The sequence below is a fragment of the Sminthopsis crassicaudata genome, chromosome 4 (assembly GCF_048593235.1).
Source record: "Sminthopsis crassicaudata isolate SCR6 chromosome 4, ASM4859323v1, whole genome shotgun sequence".
In the NCBI taxonomy this organism is placed as follows: Eukaryota; Metazoa; Chordata; class Mammalia; order Dasyuromorphia; family Dasyuridae; genus Sminthopsis; species Sminthopsis crassicaudata.
In genome coordinates this window covers 194,840,284-194,847,514 of record NC_133620.1, presented here as the reverse complement: position 1 = coordinate 194,847,514, position 7,231 = coordinate 194,840,284, and positions in this window count along the sequence as shown.

Below are 7,231 nucleotides of genomic sequence, written 5' to 3'. Positions count from 1 at the left end.
GGTATATTAAGGATGCTGAAATAAGACAGGTTTGGAAAAGGGAAGAGAAAGGGAATACACTGGGAAATATATTGTAAAAACAAAAGATATCAATGAGATGTCTTGGTTTCCTTTTTCTTTTTATAAAGGTGTGGTCAATGTAACTGAATTGTATATTGAATCAAGGAGGCTGAGAGTTGCAAAAGACTCTTGGAAATAAATAGTGATAAAGTGACTTTTATTAGTTTAGGAAGAATAGTTTCACTAAAGTGGCAGAAGAAAATAGTGGTTGCAAGGTTTGAGTCTGTGAGGGTGATGGAGAAGTGGAGGTAATGAGTATAGAATAAACTTTCTAAAAGTTTATCAATGGGGAGAAAAAAATAGACAATATATTAACTTGAAAGAATAGCATAGTCAAAGGAAGATTTTTATTTTTTATTTGATTCAAATAGTTTTTAAACATAGGAGACATGCAAGTTTATCTTAGAGAAGTAAGTGAAGAATGGGGCATGGAGTATGGTGAGTAAAGAAGCAATAAAGGAATGTACTGGAATATCATTGGACCATAAGTAATGACAAATATGAAAAGTTGAGAGAGACATATATCAACCAAAGAGCAAAGTAAGCAATACGGGGAGAACAATTTATACAATGTCAATAATAATATAAAGGAAATATAATATACCCATATATAGTATATTTAAATAAATAATATGAAGGAAGACAACACTGAAAGGCATCAGAACTCTGATCTAATAGAATGCAAGTTTCTTGAAGGCAGGAAATCTTTCACTTTTATCTCAATCAGTACCAATGCATAGTTAGTACTTGGTAATTGCTTATTGAAAGATTTATTGATATAATGAGCAATTGTGACTTTGAAATAGCCCTCCCTCATTTCTGTCAGAGAAATAGTAAATTATTTCATGTGAAAAAAGAATATATTATCAGACATGGCTAATGTGTTTCTTTTACTTAACTGTATTTTTATTTTGTAAATTTAAGTATATTTCTTTTGTAAATTGTAAACTTGTTTAACTTAATTTTATTACAAGAAAGGCTTTTACCTGGGAAAGATGATGGTGGTGAGACAGAATCATTGCAAAGTGACAACAATGTGAAAAATAAAGTATTCACTTTAAAAAAAAAGGAAATAATTTCCTAAAGTACACAGAAGGACCAAATTTACTTTTCTAGAAGAGGAAGGCCACCTTATTTTCTACATTACTCCCTTTTGCATACTTCGCAGTCCATCCCATGGGCCTACTTAAAATTCCTCAAACATGAGGATCTATCTCCCTTCTCAGTGCTCCAGCACTGTTTTTTGCCTAAAATGCTTTCCCTTCTCAAAGTTCAAAGCCAGTTTTTGGCTTTCCTTCTTTGCCAAGATTACTTTGTATGTATCGTGTGTGTGTCTTGTATATATAATCAGATCTTGCTTAATGTAAGTGGACCTTTCTGCATATCTTCCCCCTCCAGGTTGAATCCACAAAATGTAAATGTATTTGAAATGAGAATAGTCTATCCCTATTCTATGAAATTGGTGCCCTCTAACTAAATTCTAGCCATGTTGTCTTTTCTTGGACTGGGGCTGGTTCACTCATTCTGCTCCACTTACAAAGTCAGATCAAGGTGGTTATCTAAAAGTGTCTCCACAAGTTATCCTCAAGGGTAGGAAGTGTAACATAGGTGTGTATGTATGAAAACTTCACATCAGTAACTATCCCGAGCCCACACTAACATGTTTCCTACTTCCATACCTCAGCCATAATAATACCATTAACTCTTTTCATTAATCAATATTCATTAATCAAAAAGGTTAAAATAAGAATAATCACAATGTAACATTTACTCAATAGAAAGCAAAAACAGGCATAATAAAAACATAACAGTCCATCCACAAACCTAGGTTGCACATTCCAACCAATGCACAGTGTCTAAGGGTAGAATTGAGGAGTGGGAGTGTATACAAACCTGGTCCAAAGTCTCATGAGTAGGGCAACTCATAACTGGATTGCAAGCCTGAATGTCTGCAGTTTCTTTAAGCAAAAGTTTGGACCACAGATCACCAATTCCTCATCATAGCCTCTCCATAGTCCTTTTGGATAAACCCCGGTCCTGCCTGTAATTAGAGTCACCTCACGTGTGGTAACATATCTCTACCTTAAGTTCAAAACTCCTGAATTTACATTTTTGTCAGAGATAATACAAATATATAAAATAGATCTTTGATTCAAGGTCCCCAGAAATGTCCCCAGTACATTTCAAAGTCCTGAAAATAATCATACCCAAAATATAAGCCATCATTACTTTTTTCTTTTTCCTCTAAGAACATACTTTGACTGTATTTTCAGAACTTCCTAGTCTCTCCTCAATCAATTCTGAGGCGCTGCTTTTTTCTCAAGTTTTGATATTCACATAAAATATCCTTTTTCTTCCCTTTTCAGCAACTAAAATGTTCAAATAAGAAAGGGTCAGTATTTTACACCTATATATGTGTTTTGTACATATAATCTTCACCCTTAGACCATAAGTTCCATGGAGGCAGAAAACATTTTACTTCTTTTTTTGTATCCATAACACTTATGTAGTAAATAGTAGATACTTAAATGCTTGATTGATTGAGATAAGAGGAAGAAGGATTATATAGGTAGATTTGGAGGGTTTTGTGAAGTTAAGAGTAGGAGCTGGGGTAGATCAAAGATGGCTCAAATCTTTTTATTAAAGAAAAAAGTGTTTGCTTTGTGGGTTAGGAATAAAGTTAGGGATTTGAGGAAAGAGGTTGGAAAGAGTTTGGAATAGTCATTATGGAGAGTTAATTCTAGGTGAATAAAAGGAACTAATAGGATCAAGTAAAAGTTACAGAGTCTGATTTGAACACTAGATTAGGAAAGCAGTTTTAATAATCAAAAGTGTAATGGGATGCTTCATAAGAGGTCTTCAAACAGGGATTAGATGACTCACTGGGATGTTGTTCTGGTGTGGGTTGGCTGAAGTTGCTTCCAATTCTTAAATTCTGTGAGTGCCCTGTAGTATTGAGGACCCTGTTGAAGTCAGATGCATAAATTTGTACACAGAAAGAAAATAATTTTGCAATAATTTCTGACAGGAGGGTAGAAAAAGCATCTTGTGAAGGTTTATTCAGGGCTGAGATTAGGAAGTAAAACAATTTAAGGGGCTATTTCAAAAGAACTGTTCTTGTCAAGAATAACATCAGTGGCAATGAAAATGTCTATATTTGAGATTAGAATCTGGCAACTAGATTATTAGTTCCACCATTTTCTATGTTGAGGATCAAGAAATATCAAAATAACTTAGTTGAACTGGAATTATTTTAATCTCAACCCTTAATGCAAGGCTCTGCTTTCTAACTGAAGCCAAAGTAGGCACCTAATTAATTAATTTTGAATAATATTAAAGGCCTGACAATTTATATCTTGTGGTTGTACATTAGAAGGAACCAAAAATAAAATAATCATGTGATATGGAATATAGAAAGATGTGTTAAATTGCATCCTGAGAAAATGAGAGGAAGAAACAAGTTTAGCATATACCAGCTCTCACACTGATAACTTTACCAGGATTATATTTATGCCTAGTTTGTGCTTGAGCACTGATTCAGTTCTGACTCAGAAACCAAGATCTTCTGATCCACGTCCAACTTACTGAGAAGCTGCCCTTCCTTGTTTGATTTATGTTGTCTAATGGACCATGGCAGAGCAGTATTATTAGTTTTATTTAGAAAGAAGTTAGAAAAAAATCATAAAATAGACCTTTGGAAATTTAGCTATCTGTATTTAGATGATTATAAATTGTAATTTCAGCAATTAAGGGCTTCATGCGAAATATTAACACCAAAAATTACTATTATTATTACTAGCAATAATAACTTAAATATGTATAGCATTTTAAAGTTTGTAAAGAGATTTCCATACGACAACTTTGTGAGGTAACAAAATTTACTGAGGAAACAATCTCAGAAAACAAAGGTTTGCTAAGATTATATGGCTAAATTCCAATAGACTTGTGATGGAGAGAACCATCTGCATCCAGAAACTATAGGAACTGAATGTGGGTCCCTACACAATATCATCATCTTTTTTTGTTGTTTAATTGTTTTTTCTGTTTCATTTTCCTCTTTTTGATCTGAGTTTTTGTGTGTAGCATGATACATTGTGGAAATATGTTTAGAAGAACTGCACATGTTTAACTTGTATTGTATTACTTGCTGTCCAGGAGAGAGGGTGGGAGGAAGGGAGGAAGAAAAACTTGAAACACAAGGTTTTGTAAAAGTGAATGTTAAAAACTATCTTTGTATGTATTTTGAAAATAAAAAGCTATTATTAAAAATTACTTGGCTAATAAGTTTTAAAGCTAAGAATGATTCCCATGTCTTCCAACTTCATATCCAGGGCATTCCCACAATGCCACATTTTCTTGCTTTAAATGGCCTCTCAGAAAAATTCTGTAAAATCACCCTCTTGTAGCTTTCATCATAGAAGAAATTATTCTTCATAGACTACAGCTCAGATAAATTTCATAACTAGAAATGCATATGTTATTAGAGTTGGAAATGAATTGTAAAATCATTTAAATCAATATCCTTTAAATTTTTAATATTTTTATTTTCCCCAATTACATGTAAAAACAATTTTAACATTTTTTTAAATCAAATTTTGAATTTCAAATTCTCTCCTTCCTTCTCCCTCCCATTGAAAAGACAAGCAATTTTACATGTATGGTCTATTTCCACAACATCCTGTTTTTACAGATGAAGAAATGAGAGTACAGAGAGGCAGTGTAACAAGGCAAAACTAGGAACCCAAAGCCAAGTCTCCTAACAGGTTGTACAGTGTTCAACCTTCTACATGTTTTTTCCTAACGTCAGCTTACCACAAGTATCTCAATGTGCATGTGTCTGGCCAGTGAGACATCTCTTAGAATATCCCTCCTTTCTCAAAGTAAAGAGTATTGAAACGTGTACTATACAGATGGTTCTGAAATGAAAAAAAAAATCTTTTTTAAAATCACGAGGCAAAATTCGGATGACTAGTTTGTCCTTCAATTTAACTTTAATATGAAATTTTGGGAGTCTAAATCAAAACCATTTTTGTGTGAAAGCTATGGCAACATAACAAAGTGACCCTTCTGAGTTCAAAGGGCTCTGTTCTTCACTTACATATGAAAAAAATTGGTTATCTCTTTCAAATACAATTCCAACTTTAAATTGCTTTCTTCAGAGGACAGTATTTGTGTTGTCCTGATTTTTTTTTAACATCCACTTTCAGCAAAAATGTTGTTTATTAGTGTGGTATAGACTTTGGGATTGAAGTCAGAATACATGGATTAATTCCACGTGACTTCTCATATGTAACATCCTTTCTTTGGTCCTCGGTATCCTTATCTGCAAGATGAAAGAATATACCTTTATGTTCTCTTCTCAATTCTGAATCTGAATTTTAAGATTTTTATTCTCCTTGTGAGTGGCTAATAAACTAAGTTAGACAATATTTTCCCTCATTAAAATAATTTCAACAAGAGTAATAATGAACATGGTTAACTTAGAGAAGAGAAGATTCAGAAAGAAGGGACATAAGAATTGTGTTCAAATGTTTGAAGAGCTGTCATATGGGAGAAGGACTAGATTTGTTCTGTTTGACTCCAAAGGGTAAAATTAGGAGAAATATACATAATCTGATAAGGGATAAATCTATGGTAAAAGTCAGGAAAAAAATAATATTCTAGAAGAGTTGTCCAAAAGTGGAATGTGTTGTCTTAGGAGGGAATGAGTTCTCCCTTCTTGGAGGTCTTCAAGTAGAGATTGATTGAATGACCGACCACTTGTTGGGCTTATCATGGTGAAGATTCCTTTTGTGCCTGAGTTGAACTAGATAGACAGAAATGTTTCTACCTTCTCTCAAATTCTAAACTTCCTTACGTAATTTTCTTTAAATCTTCATTCTAGATAAATCAGACAAAATGAATTTGCTTTAAGTTACTCAAGAGGTGATACTATTTTAATATTCATTTCAGTTCAACAATTTTCAGAGCCTCCGTCTCAGTTTCCTTATTTGTAAAATGGGGATAATGTAGCACATCCTTTTCAGGGTTGTTGTGAGAATCAAATGAGAAAATTATTGTAAAGTGCTTAGTATAGTAGTAAGCACTATAGAAATGTTAGTTAATATTTTTATTGTCATTATTGTTATTATTATGTGACACAGTAGATAGAGTGCTGGACCTGGAATTAGAATAGCCTAAATTCGAAATCCAGCCTTAGATACTAACAGATACTCTGAAGAAATCACTTAACCTTTATTTACTTAAGTTTTCTTATCTGTAAAATAGGTGTAATGATAGCACCTACCTCCTAGAGTTTTGATAATAATTATAAAGCATTTGGTTAAACAGTAATAAGGGCTATATAAATGTTAGTATAATTGTTACTGCTATTTATTTTCATTATTGTAATTAATGTGGTAAGGTGACATGGTGGATAGAATTCTAGACCTGGAAGCAGGAGGACCTGAATTCAAATGTGGCCTCAGACATTTCCTGAGCAAGTCATTTAACCTGTATCTTTCTTAATTTCCATTTCTATAAAGTGGGGATAATTATAGCAATTACTCCCAGGGCTGTTTTGAAGATCAAATCAGAAAATATTTGTAAAGTGCTTTGTAAAACCTTAAATTAATGGCATAAATATTGGCTATTATTATTGTTGCATTACCAACTTTTCAAAATCCTATGATCCCATAAATCCATGCTTTATTTGAAAAATGTTGCAGAGAAAATTGTGTTTCTAATCTCCAGGTTGGTCCATGGAAGCATCTGCTGTCTTTCAGAGCTATTTTAAAGAAGAGTTATAAGCTCCGAGCTTCTTAAGAAAATTCTCTTTAGGGAGTATAAAATTTCATTTCATTTTCCGTGTCCAAAAGGAGGGTTTTGTCATTATGTGACATAATTGATATGAATTTGCATCAACAATGTTGGATGACTATGAATGTAATTAAGGCTCTTCATGCATGTAAGGTGGATCCTTTAATGGAAGTTTTGGCAAGGAACAGCAGAAGAGAGATTGTAGTGATGTGCTTTTCCAATTATGGATTCAATGACTTCCTGCTTATTTAATTGCCAGGGTTCACTGTGCAGCTTTCTTCTGTTAGGTTACCTCACAAAGGCCTGACTTTGTTTCCCCCCAAGAGACACATACTGAAGTAAGATGATAAAGAATAGTGTGGTTCTGTCTCCA